We start from the raw sequence: 20739 nt of genomic DNA, 5'->3' as shown, positions 1-20739 counted from the left end.
TAGATGATAACTAATACTAATTATTTGGTGCCATAAAACATATAATACTAAATGGTATAGAATAATTAATTATATTAAATATTATAGATTACTATATTTAAAGGTTTACATTTGTACATTTATTGTACAGAATCTGGAAAGTAGCAAAACAATAATTGAATCATAATTTATCAATGATATCAGTATGACAGTGTGCCATTTCGTTTCGTCATTTATTGTTTAATATCTTACCAAAAGTATCTTCTAGATGTACCATTGTACCTACTTAAATAATTTATGTAACAGTTAATATATATTTTTTAAATTGTTCTTTTTTATAATTTACATATTTAAAAATATTTAACTTTCATCCTGTGGTTTCTTACAATTATACATAAAAACTAGAAACAAAACATGAAACAAACCTTATTCTAGCAAATCAGTTTTAAAATCTATACATCCATACAGGTAATTTACATATTTACATATTTATATATTTTAACACTATAAGTACTTATAGATTAGGTACCTACTATTTATTATAGTACCTAATAAACTTAGTTTGAAAATTAGAAAAATGTTTAGTTTTTCTTTTGTTGAAGTAATGAACATAACATGTACAATAAATTACAAATTTAATTAACTAAAATTCATTATTCATCATGCACTAACAACTTATTATAATATCACCAACGTTTAAAAAATTATAATAATTAATGGTTTTACCTATATAGGCAACCTGCAATTAGAAGGAGCTCAACTACTGTGTCCCCTGGAAAATCAACAAGCTTCCCGTATTCTAATATATATTGTATAGTATTTGCTTTAACCAATACGAATTTATTATAATATCATGCATAGTATTGATTTATTTAAAAATTGTAAATAATAGTTTAAGTACCTAACTATGATATTAATGAAGTCAAATCGTAATGAATGTCTTTTCACTGGTAGTGGTTTTATATATACTATATAGGTATTTGATAAACTATTAAGTACCTATTAACTAAATACTAAGTACTAAACTCACTTAAGACATTTTGGTGGTGTAAATACAAACATGAGTGTAAAGTACGAGTTCATACAAGGATTTACAGTTTAGAAGTACTGTAACACTTTAATGAACACACTCATAATTCGTAGCCGGAAAAATTCGAGATGACGGTTGCCATTAGTCGTTTGAAAAATAGAGCTGCTGAACCATGGAACCAACATCAACTGTAATCAAAGAATGTATTTTCGGATATCAGAATCGGCTAAAATAAAAATTGTATAAAGCAAATTGTATTTGTTAAAATGTTATTCACGTGTGTAAATAATAAGGAACACTCAACAAACACAAAAAAACATACATTCATCGTCGTGTCTATTTGTCCCTGTTCGATGAATTGATATAAGTAGTTATAAATCCAGCCAGGATCAAACATGATTCCGATTATTTTCTTTTGAAATTAAATATTTGTATTTTGTATTAACTGTTCCACTGTTATATTTATTCAATCTATCATTATCTACTAGTCCCTATCCAACTCTTTAAGAGTCAATTTTATTACGCTTATTTAGTGAAGTAACTATGCTCCGTTGGCTGAGAGAACGCAACTTACTTCCACATCCAAATAAACCATATCTAGGTCAATATAATCACGAAAAAAATATCCAATTTTAAAAAATTGAGTATGTTTTTAAATATTTTTAAACTGATATTGTAACAATGTGTGAGGAGCCTTGTATTCAATTTTCGAGCATTTTGATTCTACGTCCCAACGAATAAAATTGTATAGATAAAAATGCTATAATAAAATAGAAAAGGAGCTAGGACTAATCCGTTTTCTATTTATTTCTATAGCGATAGTGCGATAGGTGACGACAGCGTTCCCAGTGTTAATTTGTTTTGCCAATACTCTATTTTTCGTAAGTTGTGACCCACTTGCGCGCATGCATACGTTCAGACTCCCGGGTCGGAGACCGGCGATCTGTGATTGGTCGGCGATCGGCAGTGCTCGTCGTAGTAGTTAGCTGCTACTGGCGACGATCACCACTAGCGCTCCGAAGACGCGGTGGTCTACGCGGCCACGATCGCTTTTCGTCGAGCGATTGAGTCAACTTACGGGTAACCACAAGAGAAAAAAAAATTCTTTAAAAGAACAGATTATAAAATTGAACTTTTATACTTCTCTAAGTCCTAAGACTATATGGCAAATTTTTTTTTTTTGACCGAATAAAATATGAATAATTTTTTGAATTATGAATAATTATGATCATGATCCTCACAATTCACAAAATTATGTTATTAAATCGAAATATCGAATAATTGTGGTTATAAATTATTATTATTATAAGATTGTACGATGCCCGTCTGCACGACTATATATTATATCCGCGAGCCGTGCCTATCGGCCAAATGTAAACTCCTACATGAATAACCTTTTTACCTGAATTATCATTAAATGTAAACTCTTACACTAATAACCTTTTAAAATGTTTACCTGAAAATCAAAGATATTGTAATCTCTTACATAGAAATTTTTCCCTTTAAAAAATAGGATTATATTACTTAAATTTACAATTTTGAAGTTGAAAAGCTCAAAAAGCTCAAAATTATCATAACTTGAAAATAATAAATATACATTATTTAATAAACAAACGCTTGAATAGAGCTTGTTTATACGCTGTATGATGATTGTCGAAGGTTAGATTATATCCATATTATATACTATACTATACCTACGTTCATATCGGCACTTGCAGTACAAAGTGTTTTAAATAGATCAGCGATATGGCATCGAATATTGTCGAATAACGATAAAACATGATAATCTCGTCTGTATCGAAAATTTCCGAACAAATTGGCGTTTATTGCCGATATCGTAGTCCGCTCGTAACTGTATAACTGTGTATTGATTGAGTTTAGTCTAGGGAATCTTTTGCGTCTTTCACCGTTTTGTGCAGTAAAGGTAGTCACTCTTATAGTGGTACATTATTACAAATTGCAATGAAATTCATGTATAGTCAGAATGGTAAAAAGTTATTAATAGTTGATAAATATAATTTTTTTTTACATTATACTGCAAAAAGTGGCCAAAAAACTTGGCGTTATATTAATAATAAGTGTCAAAGTAAAATTTACACAAATAATACAGAGGATGAAATTATTGAAAAGCATGTAGTTCTAATTCACAATCATGATGAAGATACTACATTAAATCGCCAAGAAGTCAATAATTCACTGAAGAAGGAAAGTAAGTGAAGACAATATTGTAGAAAAACCTTCCAAGTTTATTTTAACTGAAATCAAAAATTTTAATAACGAAAATAATTTAAATACAACTGATCTCAATTATATTAGACGAAATGTGTATAATGCACGTAAATCTATTTTGCCACCTTTGCCTAAAAGTATTGAAGAAGTTCACGATACTTTAAATGTAATGGATATACAAATAAAACCGTTCTGAACAATTAATTTTATTAAATGATTAAGATAGCCATATTATTATATTTTCTTGTATAGAAAATTTAAAATTTCTTTGTTCAACGAAAACATTTTTTTAGACGGTACTTTCAATTATTGTACAAAATATTTTTTGCAGTTATTCACTATTCATGGTTTTAAGAATCAAAATTATATACCATTAGTCTTTGCTTTGCTTCCTGACAAAAATCGCAATACATACAGTACATTATTTTTAAAAACTATCGAAATTTGCTTGCAAAATAATTTACGGTTTCAACCAGTTACAGTTGTGGTGGACTTTTAAATTGCTATTCATAATGCAATTAAAAATATTTGGCCAACAGTGCAAATTCATGGATGTAATTTTCATTTGTGCCAAAATTGGTACGGAAAAATCCAGCAATTAGGCCTAACGAAGGATTACAATAATGGTGAATCTGAAATTGGAAAATTTTTAGTTCTCACATTCGGTTTACCATAATTGCAAGATGCCAACGATATTGGTGATTGCTTTGTATTTGATTTGTTAGAAAATATGCCATCTGACGATAAAGTCCAACAATATTGCAACTATTTATTTGAAAATTATATTTTTTTGTTTTCATTATTTCCTCCAAAATTGTGGTCTTCTAATGATACTACAAATGCATGTGAATCATTTCATTCAAGATTTAATAGTAGTTTTTATCATCATCATCCAAATCTCCATTTATTCGTGAAAATTTTGAAAGATATTCAGACCGAAACATACATTAAAATTAGAAGCAGTCATACAACACAACGCAGACAGGCAAAACCTATTTCTAAATATCAATTTATACTTAATCAAAAAGATAAATATATACGAGGAGAAATTTCACGTTTAGAGTTTATCTCCAAAGTATGCCACAAAAATATACGTAAATGATTATGACTTAGTATTGTTTTATTGAATTTTTTATTATTTTTTTCAAAAAAAGTTTGTTTTAATCGTAAATGATAATGATTATTGTTTTATTAACATTTTTATTATATTTTTCAAACCATTTTTATTTTATGTGTTAATATATTGCAAGACTGATATTTTTTACAGCAATACGGTATTATTTTTTTGTAGGAGTTAACACTATCTTTTATAGGAGTTAACACTATCTTTTGTAGGAGTTTACCATTTCCCGCCTATCTGTGACATAATGTCAACGATTTAATATTTTATTGATAATGAGTATTATTATTTTTGTCTACGTTTTACGTTTACATTTTACAGTGCATAATATTGTTTAATCGGTTTAATGTTATCTATACCATGTCGAATATGAAAAACGGGAAAAACCCAATAATAATTCAATTTAAAAGACGCGTAGTTAAACAACGAAGATCATCATTATACTTACGTACTCGTAAACGATATCATCTTAAACGTTTTATAATTTTTAACTTAATAATGACCAAACGAAAAATAAATTACTTTTTTGCATCAGTAATAAATAAAAAACAAACTAATGATTCTGATTCAATTTTGTCACAAAAAAATAAGTAAGGTATTTTAATTTCAATACTACTTAGAATAATTAGAATGTATAATTTATTTGTTTTATATTAATTTTTTTTAATTTAGTGACTGATGAAACTCGTTAGTGAAGATAGTGAAGAAGAAATTTGTGGTAGTTTAAACAGGTACCTATATAATTAAATTTAATATCCATTTTAAAAAAATATGTGTATATTTTTCATTCACCAATCTCATCATAAATATTCCATTTTGATTTTAGTAACAGTTCCAATGATGAATCTACAGACGATTAAAATGTGTTTGAGGCAAATTCAATAATAACTCCTGCACATGTAGTTACGCCACTCAATGTTCGTACAGCTCCTGGTCCCAAAGATATATCACAGATTATAGATGAAGGACCAACCCAGCCAAAACTAAAATGTTACCCAAAGACCATTTATGGAACTGGACGTTCTAGCCGAGTAAGAGGTTTTCAAGTAGGTTGGTTTGACCAGTTTAAATGGTTGAAATATAGTCAATTAGAAGATGCAGTATATTGTTTATTTTTCATTTAAACTAAAAACTGATTATGATAATATTTTTAAAAGCACTGGGTATAAAAGTTGGAAAAACATGGCATGATAATTCTGAAGACCATAAACAAAATGTTATTACTTGGGTCGATTATAAAAAAAATAAAACATCAGTATAATCTCAATTAGGTGATCATCATGCTCAAATAGTTGTTGAAAATAGGAAATATTTGGAAGCTATAGTTATTTCTCTAAGAATGCTTGCTGTACAAGTTAGTGCATTTCGGGGTCATATTTCTCATATTGAAACTGAGGATAGTTTAAATAGAGGGGATTTTTTTTTAAATTAATGAATGTAATAGCTAGTTTTAATGATATTGTTAAAAAAAAAATCACTGGTCCAAAAAATGCTCGGTATTTACACCATTCAATTCAGAATGAAATTATCCACATTATGGCTTCTATGATTCTTAAAAAATATCTTCTGAAGTAAAAGAGTGTGTATATTTTTCAATATTAGCTAATGAAACGAAAGATATTTTTAAAACTGAACAGTTATCTATAGTTTTGAGGTATTTTTTTTATGGTGAAATAAAAGAAAGATTTCTTGGTTTTACACCTTTAAATGGTCTTGATGCAAATTCATTATTTTTAAAAATTAAGGAAATGTTGCATACATGTCAAATAGACATAAACAACTGTGTAGCACAAACTTATGATGGCGCAAGTGTGATGCGAGGTCATATTAATGGTGTTCAGACAATTTTTAAAAATGAAGTTCCCCAACATATTACATGCATTGCGCAAATCATAGACTTAATTTAGTCCTTGTTGATATTGCCAAAAATAATGAAGAAGCTGATGTATTTTTTACTCTTGTACAAGATTTATATGTTTTTGTTTCTGGCTCTAATATTCATATTAAATTTATAGAACTACAAAAGCGGGTCCTTAATATTAAACCTATAGCACTAAAACGTTTATGTCTCACAAGGTGGTCATCTCAAATTCACTCTTGTAAAGCAATAATAAATACTATAGAAGTTATTTTATTATGAATCAATTAGTATTAAGTAAAAATTACCGTAACCTAGAGGCCAAAAGTTTACTCAAAAGAATCAATTTTAAATTTGTGTACTTATTATTATTTTTCAAAAATTTGCTATCTCATATACATGGAGTTAACTTAAACTTGCAGGATATTAAAGCAGATATAACTAAAGCTATGTTATTAATTGAAACAACTAAACAGTTTTTAAATGATCTAAGAAATGAAATACCTTATAAAAAATTGTTTAATGAAACAGAAACGCTTTTTAAAAAACTCAATATTGATTTACCTTCTCAAAAAAAAACAAAAAAAGATTAAAAAAAATCCCTACTTATTTGGTAAAATATGCATGCGAGACAAGTAATATAGAAAAAGAACAAAACTTAATAACTGAAAACGAATTTCGTTCTAAAATATATTATTGCATTTTAGATCAAGTAATAAATGAGCTAGAAAAAAGATTTGATAACAATTCAAATATTTTGAATGGTATAAGTTCATTAGACCCTAAATTATTTTTAAATGTTTCATTATTATTGCCTTTAGCACAGTCCTATAATTGTGAAATAGAGACTTTAAAATCATAGTTACAAATTTTTCCTAAATCATTAAATAACTATGAAAATAAATTCACAACTAATATAAATGATATTTTTCATTTATATGATTTTCTAAATGAGTATCGAATTGCGTTTCCCTTTGTTTGATATCTATTACAATTCCTGTTTCCTCGGCTGGATGTGGAAGAACATTTTCTTGTCTTAAACAGGTAAAAAACTATCTCGTAAATAAATTAATGGATTCTCATATAATCATATGTCAAATTTGAGTGTGATAGCTATTGAAAAGTTAGAAGCCAAAAGTCTAAACATTGATGACATTATTAATGAATTTGCATCATTACATCAAAACCGTCGAATTATTTTAATTTAACACAATTTATAGTAATACCTACTATATAATATAAATCATAATAAATACAAATAATAAAAATTATATAAAATTAAAAAAAACAGTGACAAGAGTGTATATTAATCTAAAAAAGTATCTATCATATTATGTTTATGATTATATATAGGTACCTAATTATGTTATTTAATTAGCAGCTAAATTAAAGTATAGGCACATAAAAGTTAATTTTATAGTTTTCAATTTATCATAATTTATTTATATTTCTGTTTAATCAAAATTATAATTTTTATATAGTGTTTAAATGTACCACGGATTTGGACTTTTTTGGCATTTTTGGATTTGCATAAATCCCTGCAATATCTTTTCCGTGATCGATGAATGCAAGAGGCGTGACAAAAAATAGTATGTGTGGCTCGTGCGGGAAGGCAATTTCAGTCTTGGGCGAAATGCAGCCCTCGCCTGAAATAGCACACTTCCCTCCCTTGCCACACAATATACTATAGTGTCCTACTTTGAAACACCCACAAATTACAGTTATCGCTTCGTATAAATCTATAACACGTCATTATTGTCTCCATCGTCGTCAACGTCGTTCGGTTTTCGTGTTAACGCAGTGAAGTACTGAAGTGTAATTTATATATTTATTAAAAAGCTAAATTTATTAAGCTAAATTGTTAGTATGAAAGTAACGATATCAAACAAAGGTAGATTAAAAGGATTATTTAGAGAACACATTTATATTGTAAAATATAAAGGTATAAAAAAAATGTCATAGCGCTGCGGGAAATCAAATTTATTAAATGATTTGTAACCCTTTGTTGCGACGGTATTTAATATTGCATTATGACTTACAACTGAATAGTTTTGGAAATTACACCCTTGAGAAAGTATCGTCAAAAATTAACAGCGAGATAATGTTATATAAGGTTCTAAAACTTAGGTCAAACAATTTTAACCAACAGGCAACAACAAACTTTTATGATTCAACATTTAATCACAGCACCTAATGTGTTTTTAAAAATCAAAATATTGATAAAAATAGAATTATATAGGTGTTACATAGTTATTGATTTGTGATTACCATTTACTATATTACCATATGAGTATGTAGGTATTTATCGTAATAATAGAATCTTCGAAATCAGTTTCATTAAAGAAAACATTTTTGACTATTGTATTATTAAATACCCTATCATCAATTAAACTTAAGTACCAATTTACCATTAAGATACCTATATTGTACAATAATGTAGTTACATTATGTTAAATACTTTTAGATATCGGCTTTTCATGTTTAGTAATTTTACCCCAATTTGATTGTACAATTAATCAATAAAATGCTAGAGGCAAAACATTTATAATAATTTCCCCATTAATGTTTACAATCTTGTTCATCGAAATTAAGCTTTACGGTTACCTATTTAATACATTAATTTTAAATTAATTAACCTTACAAGGCGTTTGGGCATCTCAAAGTTTTAATTAAATTATATTTTAAACGTGTATTTAATAATTAGGTAGGTATGTAAATATAAACGTGATACTCTTATGGAATGTTCCTACCTATACTACGACACGTAAATTACGAAACTAAATAAGTTAAATACTTTAATGCATATTCGTTTATTTTAATCGTACGTAATTGTTGACTTACTAGTATACACTGTAACACATTTTTAATACTTACCTACATTTTTAGGTTATTTTTAAGAATGGAGATTAAATTTATAAAATAAGTTGGTACTTATAAATTACAATAAAAAATGTTCTAAATAGTTGTATTTTGTCTAATACCATAATAAACCATTTTAAAATTCCTAGGATTATTATTCAAATTTTCTACCGATATTACACTTTCTATTGAATCACAAAAAGTTTTGCTACACTACAATCACAATTCAATCTATTTTCAAATAGTTTATTTTAGTGGTATATTTACAACATGTAAATTCCACTGATACGTTTTATTGACCAGAAGGCTGAAATATTCTGGTGTTAAAATATATTGGACCTCAAAACATAACATTAGCAGAGTTCACGTTTATTATTATAGATCAACAATTAGTACGTGTGGAATTTACATGATTTTACAGGTAGACAAACTGTGTCGGTGGAATTAACTAACAAAAAAAATGTGGTTTGTGATATTTACAATAGGTATTTTCAATAAATTATTCATAGATAGTTTATACTTGTTCTACATTAGAATTCAGAATTATTATACATGATGTGTATAAATCAGCGTTTCTTAAACTTTTTTATCCGTGGAACCCTTTTTTATGTTCACTTTTATCGTGAAACCCCTACTTTTTTTTTAACTTTTAACAATAAGTTACAGCTCTACAATAGAACCCCTACATTTATTCAATAGTTTTAATGCGACATTTTATGTAAGGATTATTTACAAACAAAAAATTGTAATAATTTCACATGATAATATGTATACCTATTCCGTATTTAATTCAAAAAATATTTTAAATAACAGACAAACTTTTAAATTTTAATTTTAATGAGACGAGATGAATGAAATTGCCTTTTATTATTACAAATATTTTTAATATTGGGCTTTATTGATGAAAGTTTTTGTTAAGACATAGGTGTAGAACCCCGTTCCACACATATAAGTAATTGCAAATGCTAAAAGTGCCAACTTTTGTGACAGTTGAAGATACTCATCTTATGAACTGTACCAATATTTTATTTATGATATTGATTGAAAATTTAGAAAAAAAACAATTAAGTTTCGCGGAACCCTGAAGGGATCTTTAAAGTTTAAGAAAAGCTGGTATAAATAATTTAAAAATAAGAACTCACAATAGCCAAAATTAGTGTACTTATATTTAATAAAAACTCAAAAAAACACAAATATTTTTATGATTTATTAAGTTTTTATTTGTTATTTATTAGGTGTTTTTTGTGTGTTCATTGATTCGTATTAGTATTAACAGAATGATAACAGAATGACTGAACACTGAAACCCCCATCGGCCTCTCCTACATAATATGACTTACAACATACGACTATACGAGACACTGACCTGTAGTGACCACCTTTTTATATTTATATTTATACAATTATATTCAAATACTTTTAAAATGAAATAATTTAATATGTATTTTAAATACAAATTACACCGAGTATATAAAAACGTATTCTTAATATATTTGAAAAGTATTCTTAACAAAACTACCTTAAAAGTAATCATTGTAATTACCTATTGTGTAAATAACTATTTAATTACAATTTTTTTTTTTAAATATATTAGCCGTCAACATTTTAACACACCTTTTTTTATAATTTTCACAAATTATATTAAATTAAAAATACATTTTCATTTTGAATCTAAGATTTGAAAATGTAATACAAGATTCCTTATAAATTTGTCTACTTTTATCAAAACAAAAGATATCTACAAGCAAATCAAATTAAATTTTTATGAGTGTTTGAAGTTCATATTTTTACAAGATTGGATATTCACTCGATTTCTCATATAGCGATTTTGTTATTTTGTTGTAATTCAAAAACGAATAACCTTGACATTTTCACTGACTATTTATATTTTCATTTTTTATAAACCATCAAATTTTTAAAATATTTTGACTCTTTTTGAGCTGTTTATGGTAATTGTCAGTTTTCAATTTTTTTGGTTTTTTTCTACAATTGTCAATAAAATATTATTTGTTTATTTGTTGGGTAAAAAAGCGTGAACATTTTATACAAGGCTCCTGATATATTATTATAATAGCAGTTGAAAAATATTAAAAATACATAAGCACAATTTTTTTTATAAGCATTTAGGTCAGTGGCGTATTTACGGGGGGGGGGGTCCAGGGGTACTAGACCCCTCCCCCCAGGAACTCTCCAAAAAAAAAAACAATTATTACATATTTGCAGACCCCGATTTATGTAAGCACGCGTGGACATGGTTTTTTCCCGTAAACAAAATATTTATATGAAATATAGTTTAAAATTAGCCAACGGTAAAAAACCCGCCGCCACGCGTAACTAAACTTTCCCTTGTATTGTATGTATTACCACTTTATAAAATACCCGTATTAGATAAACATCAATAATTCTCGAAACAGTCAAAACATTCTTATCCCAAGGAATTGACGACTCACATCATTCTCCAATAAACTATTTCTATAGGACAGTATAGGTCGCTATTATTAATCTATTTGAATTTTTGCTTTGTAAACAAGGCAATTGTCGTAAAATCATTTACTTCATGTTTGTATTTCGTTACTGAACGACGGCGTCGACTACGAGTGCCAACTGCATTAAATTTCTTCAATAAAATATATTAGATCTATTACGTGTGTAAGTACCAACTAAATATAATATAATAAATTAGTAGGCAAGTAATAATAATAGCTCATTGATCTGATGTGAGCCGTAAAGAATTTATTATTTTTAATAATAACATAAAACATTAATGTAATTTTTGGAGTCAACTGGCCGACAATTAGTATTCATTTAGAACCATGTTTACCTACGTAATATTTATTTTCTGTCCAGAGATTAACAGAGTGAGAGTGATATGGACGAATGTTGTCATAATGTCATATTTCTATAATTTTAAACCTTTCATTATTTTTACAACTATTTTTTATTCTTATAATCTATTAAAAACTATTTCTTTATATCAGTACCTAACCTAACCTAACCTAACCCAGAAAAAAAAATGAAAACACGCCACTGATTTAGGTTGGGATTTTGACAAAATTTAATAATTATTTTGTAGTTAACAATTTATAAAATGTTCAACTTTAATAGCTATAAGGATTGAAAATTTAAAACAAGGTTCCACGTAAATAGTTTATATATAAATTACTTGATTCACATTAAGAGGATGTCAGCGCGCTATTGGTTTTCTCTCTTTGGTCCACGCGCAACATAGACAAAACGCATTTGCGCAGAATCGTTTTTTCTATGTTTTTAAGTAATCTTAGAGTAAAATCACCCATTACAAAAAAGATAGAGAATAATATTTTTGAGGGAATGTCATATCGATTTTATATTTTATTGTTATTTGACTTTGTATTTGAGTTTCAAAATAAACAAAAAAATGTTGTAAATTTAAATTATGTTTAAATGGTTTTTAAACAATATTTAGACAAATCGATATGACATTCCCTCAAAAATATTATTTTTTATCATTTTTGTAATGGGTGATGATTTTACTCTAAAATTACTTAAAAACATAGAAAAAACGATTCTGCGCAAATGCGTTTTGTCTATGTGGCGCGTGGGTCGAAGAGAGAAAACAAATAGTGCGCTGACATCCTCTTAATATCATCAAATATACTTCTTAGTAATATCTTATGCTGACTGTCCATCTTCGCTCAAAATCGTTTTTCTTATACAATGATATTATATCATTGAATTCAAATTTAACACCATCCATTACAGTAACCCACTTGTAACCTACTGTACAGCAGAGCGACATCCACTTGTCCACCTTTTTTTTAATATACAGTCACTAGAACAACGATTTATACAAATTAAATTAAAATGTTTATATAAAATACTAAATAATATAATTGATTGTCCGGAATTACTGCAAAGTATAATAATTTTAAAATAAATCCAGTATACTACTGATCTTTTAATTTATTCTACACAAAACATTTAACAACAAAATATTATATGCGAAATTCTCCATCCAATATTTTAATTTCCGTATAGATAACTATAAAAATATAAATTTTTTTTTATAAAATTATTATTATATTTTTACCAATTATAATATTTTTAATTAAACTGTAACTAAAGACAACCATTAAATCAACAAATATTCGATTATATCGTGGGCCAAAACGAAAATTCATGAGTTATTTCATAGGTTACATGAACTAGATCACCAACAATATTAAATTGTTCATAATATCTATTCTTATAATTTACATTTGTAAATTCGTCCACATTTGACGAAATTTTGGTTCCCAGTATTAAGTGCTTATGAGGAACCTGTATTAAGGTTTCAAGACTAAACTATAAAAATTGAACATTTAATAAATCTTTAACAAAATAATATTTGTGATTTTGACAAATTTTGTCAACCTCTAAACTTCAAATGATTATTGATTATAATGATTCAAATATTTTTAAATAGCTAATAACAACATATGACACCTTTGTATTGAGTTTTCAAGCTTTTTGACTGATCGAAATTCTTTAATGAATATTTATAGAAAAAAAAACTGAAAGAGTCGAAAATGTTTAAAAGAATATAAAATAACTCATAAAGATTTAAAATATTTTGAAAATTACACCATGCATAAAAAATTTCAATGTTAGCATTTGTTGATAAAATTCAAGTATATACAGAATGTCCACAGTTATTCGTTTTTGAATTACGATGAAATAAATCGCTTTATATGATTAATCATTATTTTACGCATGAATATCCAAAATTCATCAAAATCTGAACTTTAGACTCTCTTAAAAAATATTTGTGGAATTACGCTTAACTTTTTTTGAATACCATTTATAAATTTACAACGATTTATAAGAAACATTATATTAGATTTTCCAATCTTAAGTAAGAATGATATAATAATGATTCCAAACATTTTAATTAAAATCAATAAATTATTTATGAAATATGAATAGAATATAGGTTACCTGTATTATTTAAGTCAAATGCTTATTAAAACATGACAGGACAGAGCAGACTAAAAAGTTTAATATTATAGTATGATGTTAAGTACAGGATATAATAATATCCAAGGTTACCAAACACTTATTTTTATAAGTATATAAACATTTTAACAAATTATCGTATTCGTTTTTTGTTTTTCCTGATTATTTTAAAAAGTACTAAGAATTTTCAATTTTGACCTCCCAAAAGTACCAACTAGATCCAGTTTAGATCAGTAACCTCCAACAAAATTCGAAGTTGAAAATGAGAGCATTTTTTCTACTAGAAAAAGTATCTTCAGACATAAATAATAATGGTTGTCAAACGGCTCAGACGCACAGTTTCACGTCAAAAAACGATCAAAACAATGAATGTATAATACAAATTTGAGTTACGATAATTATTATGACACTTCAATGATAACAATTTACATAATAACAAAACTATAAGAACGGGTTGCTTTCATTGGCTACATTTTAGGGACTGTCTTGAATACTTACCTATAGAAACGCCTGTAGACTCTTCGGGCTTTGGCTACATCGACGATGTATAAAAGTTAAAAATGCAGTAAGTTAAACTTAATGCTTAGCTGTTTCAGTGTAGCGCACTTCCGTAATCCGTATGTTGAGCTTCGTCGCCGTAGCCGAAGTCCGAAGAGTCTATAGGCGTTTCTGTAGGTAAGTCTTATTCAAGACAGTCCCTAAAATTTCCAATTTTTTGTACGACATGAATAGTTTAAATCGGTCAATTAATCTAAATAAAAAATCAATGCTCTAAAAACTAGCACCAATTATACTTCTTCGACTAATGACACATAATACAAATTAAATGACAATAATAATATGTACCTATATAAGTATATTATTTCATTACTGTGAAGAAAATTAGATTATTATTAATTTACTCAATTTACTCAATATTAATAGCTACATTTTCAGCAATATTTTTACTAGAGTTTGTCGAAGTTACAAAAAAATCATAGTATCAATTAATAATATAAATTTACAATCAATTACTTTAATGTTGTTAATATATTAATACCTATATTAATACATATCAGTGATATTATTTCATTTATCAAACTAACTTTTAGTGTACAAAATGCATATAAATTATAATATATAATATTAATAAATAAATAAAAATAAAAAAAATACATTTGAATTATCCGAAGTATGTAAATTTCGTTTTAATAATAAGTTTTGTCAAATAGAAGTTTGTTAAAGAGAGGTACCACTATATTTGAGCCCACAATAAGCTATAAGTAGTACTTACCATTTACTTTTATTAAACATATATTCATTGTTAAGTTCTTAGTATAAAACGTAGAAATAAAAAGCAGGTAAGTGGATGTCGCTCTGCTGTACAGTAGGTTACAAGTGGGTCACTATATAATGGATTGTATTAAATTTGAATTCAATGATATCATATCATTGTATGCGAAAAACTATTCTGATCGGAGACGGTTTGTCAGTCTGGATATTTTATATTGTTATTATATTGTATTATTGCCTGTAAATTGAATTAATATTATAAATTACAACAAAATAATTAAATTCGTTATTTTTGTTTTTATTTTTATTCATTTCTATGGCGATAACTTATCACTGATAAGCAAAGCGTTAGAAATTAAAACCCCATTTTTAGCGGTTTTTTGTAATTTGTCGGTGGGTTTTCCCGTGGCATTAAATAACTATTGAGAAAATGACCTCTCTAAAGTACCATCTTGATCCAATTTGCTAAAAGATAAGATACTATATGTTGAAATTAAAGCACTCCTTCTGGTAGAAATTTTGTTTACAGAATAAAAAAAAAATAATCACCATTATAAAACCACTAGATCTCTTGAGCTCCGCTCAGAATCTAAAATATACACTCACATCATTGTGATATCAATAAACTCATCGCTAATTCAGAAAATAAAATAATATTTAAAGAATAAATTTAAAAAAAATTCAAATATACATTTATAACTTATAAACCTTACAAATTAAATGCAAAATTATTATTTATTAAGTATAAACTAGTACATTTATTCCACTTTTTATAGCTCATTAGCATTATAGTATATACAAATATACAACTATTGCACCCGAATTTTTGTATCTATTAAATATTAATGCAAATTTACGTATATTTTATACGTACGCTTATTGCATAATATACATATACCATAATATGTTTTGTAAACTGTCCATGTAATTGTACAAGACAATAATATAACATAGTCATTCCAATAGTTCCATTATGCAATACGATTATCATTCTTATAATTGTATTTATGTTCATATTTATATTAGATAATTATATAAATTCGTAGATGGTGGATATTTAAAATTGTGTTGGAATTAAAGGTAAAAAATATTTACCTCACCAGTGATAATATTCATAAATCATAATCATAACTTGCACTATTGACGTTCCGGGCACAATTCCTCGGGTTATTTTGTACATAACTGTTTTAGTAATTTTCTCTAAGCGGCAAAAGTGTCTTTTCTGTAAGGACACAGAATTTATATTCGAAATTATATTCATCTAGCACCGTTAAAATATCTTCGTTAATTAAAAATAGTATTACATGTTATATAATATTTAAGAGAATATTAAGAGATTTTCCTTCTTTATGTCATCTGATTATTTTGCAAAACTAGAGCTTGGAATTAAATTCATTAAATATTTGCTAAATATTCCAAGACATGAAGTGCCTTAATATCTTTACATAATCTTTGTGTAAGTGCTAAAAAAAACCTTGAAAAACCACCGGCAAGACGTTCTTTATTTGACTAGTCTATCTACAACGTATTAGTTACTGTTAGATTTCTATTTCTCCCTCAAATTCCATTATAATTATAAGTAATAATATTAAGTATTGAGTAATCATATATTCATAAACAGACTGAAATCGATCTCTGATTGTTGCGTTAGAACGTAATATACGACATTCGTATTAGCAGTGATATTTTGGAGTGTAGTATACCCCCCATTTACTATTTGGTGATCTACACTGACGTATACCCTATAAAAACAGTACAATGTACCAATACGCACATATACGATCGTATACCTTAGTTTTATTTTTAATTAAGCAATACGTGTTCTGTATTATTATTTATTGTCATATGACATTTATGAATCATCTATAAGTTGGAACCGTGTAACAAATAATGTATATTGGTTTAATAGCACATAATATATGTATTATGTGTACTTATTGGTATAGATTATAATTAATCATTCATGACTGACGACCGAGATTATTGCAGTTCTTTTGATAAAAATATGTTGGAGTTGCCGCCATCACAGACTACTATACCTACGTACTTATAAGAATTGCCAAGAGAATATTTAAATAAAATGTTAAATCTGACCTATGAAATAATAAACTGTTAATAAGTAAAAAAATAAAAATGTACAAAACTGGATAACAAAAGATATATTTTTGTTAAGTTTACCTACATAGGTATTATTTAAGAATATAGTATTTTTCAGAATACATCTTATTGAATCTCAGCTACACAACTGAAGCTTGCGACGGCAACGTGTATTGGGTTAGAGTTTATGTCAAGTATTTTTTTTAGAAAGTACCTATTAATATTTTAAATCGCTCTATTTTCATGTAGATACAATGTAAATATAATTATTCTTTTAAACATTTTTTATTATTTATTTTCAATTTGACATTTTTCTTACTAAGACGATAATTGAACAGTATTTTTATTTTTATCAATTGTGTACCTATAGTTTGTTGTTTTTAATGATATTAAATACAACATCCAGCCTTTGTATCTTGTCAGGTTTTATTAATTTATAAATACAGTTATTATTAAGTTTTTTTATTCATAATTAATTGAAATATTTATATTTATAATTGTTTGGCAAGAACATAAAAGTTTTTATGGGTACGGTTGCTAGGATAATTTCGAAACAGTCTATAAAAAATATGACGATAGTGACGGCTGGCGACACAGATAAACAAGTTTCCAGTTTTTTCAAAAACAAATTAACCATACACATCCATAAATCAAAAACCTCAAAGTAATAACATTACGTTTTTAATTTTGAATTAAATTTTAATTTGTTAAATAATGTCGGTATTTAATAGACTGTTGATTATTTTAAAATATAAAATACTAAAATAAATACAAGTTTAACTAGGTAATTACTCGATTACATATTAGTGTACTAACTACAATTCATAATCTAGTACTATCAAAATAAACTGTATTATACATTTTTGAAATATTATATTTAATTGCCATGTTCATGTCTTATAATTAAACAAATTGTATTACTGCATACCAAAGCAAGTTTGACATCAGTGTGTTTTAGATATGGTTAGTAATACACTAATATCTACACTTGTGTTACAAGTGATTATTACAAAAAGCGCACTAGTTGTAAATGTAACCAAAGTACATTAAGTTGGTTTTTTTATGCTATTTCACTTAAATTAAAAAAAGAGTAAAAAATGACTTATACTGATTTATTGATTTTTTGTGTGCTATGTAATTTAATATTATATTTTTACATTAAGTACCCATCTATATACTTTCATACAGAGAACGAGAAAGTACATAAAATATGTAAATTAAAACATAGCCGGAAAGTTGATGGTTCATTTTGCAATGATTTATGTTAATACAGTTTTTTTATATATCTAACTTCAGAAATGTTTCAAAAATATATTGAGTAAGTAATTTATCAAAAATAGGATGTTTTGAATATTTTAGATGTCTAAATTTAAAATGTCAAAATACAAATACAAAACAGTTAGTTGCATACAAGGTTTCATATAAATCTACTAAAATTAATATTATTCTAAAATAGTAGGTACGTAGGTTAATGTTCATAAAGTTATTCAAAAATAATTTATAAGAAAACTTTTAATTTGGATTGATTATTTTATGAACCCTGTTAAAATATCGAATTATATTTTTATTTATTTAGCTATTTGTCTTGATTAAAATCCCGATGTTTGTAAATGGTTGTTCTAATTAATATTTAACATTTTAAAACCTTTCTTTATTTTATAAACCAGTTATTATTTTTTACAAGTTGGTAGTCAGTAATCAAATATAACAATATTAATATACATTTTTTAATTTTTATAAATAACTATAATATTTTTAAAGTGAAGTATTTAAATTATTCAGTTCGTGTTTCATTGTAGTTGCACCGTGTTCTAAATTTAAATCACATCGTTGAAGCATTAAAATTGGGTTGAGTGTAGAAAATCAGATTTTCGTTCGTGATTAATCATTTATATTATCTGTATTCTTTGCAGTACCTACCTAGCGGCTGGCCATAATTATATTTCATATAATAATAATATTATATAGGCTATTATATATAATAGCCTATTCTAATTGAGATGGAATAAAACAAATCACTGCGACTTGTGTCAACGGGGTGTGATCTTAAAATGTAAGTGCATTAGAGCAGACCATACAGTTATTATAACTCATAAGACTAGGGGATTAAACTTACGTATTATTTTTAACCAGTTCAAATAGAGTAGGATTTTAGAAAAAAAACCAAACTAATTAAATTTATCCCGGTTAATAAAATGATAATGAAAAGCATATATTTCAGCTTTTAATCTCCCGTGCAGTTAGGTACACGACGATGATCGATATAAAAATAATAAAATAATAATAGTACATGTGTTATACGAAGTGTCAAACACACGGGTAGAAGTAAAATAAATTACCAAAATAATAGGTATGAGCGTGCCACATTTGGGGTCCCGCAACTATCGCAGCGGCGGCAGCGGTGACGGTGGACAACGACGACGACAACAACGACGTCGCCCGTGGGTGGTCGACCGCGAGACGGCGTACGATCGGCACTACTGCTGGCGTGCATGCATGTACTGAGCGCGGAAAAAAAACCTCGGCAACCCGGCGAGACGCTGTAACGGTGAGCGCGCGCGCGCGCGCACCCTCGGAAAACGTATGCATGCATCCCCCACTCTACCCAACTCAGCACGGTACCATCACACCTCCCTCTCGTGACCACCCACCCCCCACATCAAACTCCCTACCATACCAACCCTTAAGCATGCTATTCAACAACTTGCGAGCGGGTGAAAAGTGCGGGGCGCGGACCGTGGCGCCGTCGGACCCGGTGCGTCGTGGGCGCCGTGCAACGCTAAATATTCCGATCTGTCTTGTGCCGTCTTATCTCCTGTGAGGCTGTGTGACGGTGCGTGAGATGTCTGCGTCGTATCATGTGGTGAGGAGGTAGCGTGCCACTGTGTAGGTTCATTGGTCGGGTTAGGGTGAGAGGTGCGTATTCGTTATCGGCGGCGACGATGATTGAAAATGCGGAAGTGACGGACCACGCCGGCAGTGAAAATGTAAAAACAAAAAAACCGACGTGTGAACAGGGTTTTATTCTCAAATTACGACAGCTCTGATCGAACGATTGCGGGTTGTTGGGTAGGTAGGAACTGTGGTGAAGCTTTTATTACCGTATAATACCATGGAGAGTCGTATATTTCACAAGAGACAAGTCCTGTACCAACAACAGTATAACACTGTTGTACTGAATTTGATAATATCGTATAGAAAGAAATGCAAAAACGTACATTTTTATAACAGAGTAGTACCATAAATAATATCGTTTTTATTGTATTCAAAACAAGATACCAAAATACCAAATGTTGTGTTAGCAACAATTGCAGTGTTAAAT

At 27.7% G+C, this 20739-nt stretch overlaps 1 protein-coding gene across 7 annotated transcripts in view; it reads right to left on the bottom strand.

Annotated features, from left to right (window-relative positions):
- LOC132934884 (metabotropic glycine receptor) overlaps positions 1-19910 on the bottom strand; it is a 63814-nt gene extending 43904 nt beyond the window's left edge. For 5 of the 7 annotated variants that reach the window (XR_009663104.1, XR_009663103.1, XM_061001281.1 and 2 more), the window contains exons 1-2: positions 19757-19910; positions 1010-1197 (exon numbers count right to left, since the gene is read on the bottom strand). The gene's annotated coding sequence lies outside the window, so the exon portion shown is untranslated. Of the gene's footprint in view, positions 1-1009; positions 1198-1331; positions 1771-19756 lie in introns of those variants that run through there. The other 2 variants (XM_061001283.1, XM_061001284.1) reach the window with 2 other exon arrangements.
- Between the last annotated feature and the right edge of the window lie 829 nt (positions 19911-20739).

The sequence above is a fragment of the Metopolophium dirhodum genome, chromosome 1 (assembly GCF_019925205.1).
Source record: "Metopolophium dirhodum isolate CAU chromosome 1, ASM1992520v1, whole genome shotgun sequence".
NCBI lineage: Eukaryota > Metazoa > Arthropoda > Insecta > Hemiptera > Aphididae > Metopolophium > Metopolophium dirhodum.
The sequence above is the reverse complement of the archived record's forward strand: the minus strand, read 5'-3'. Positions and strand labels throughout refer to the sequence as shown.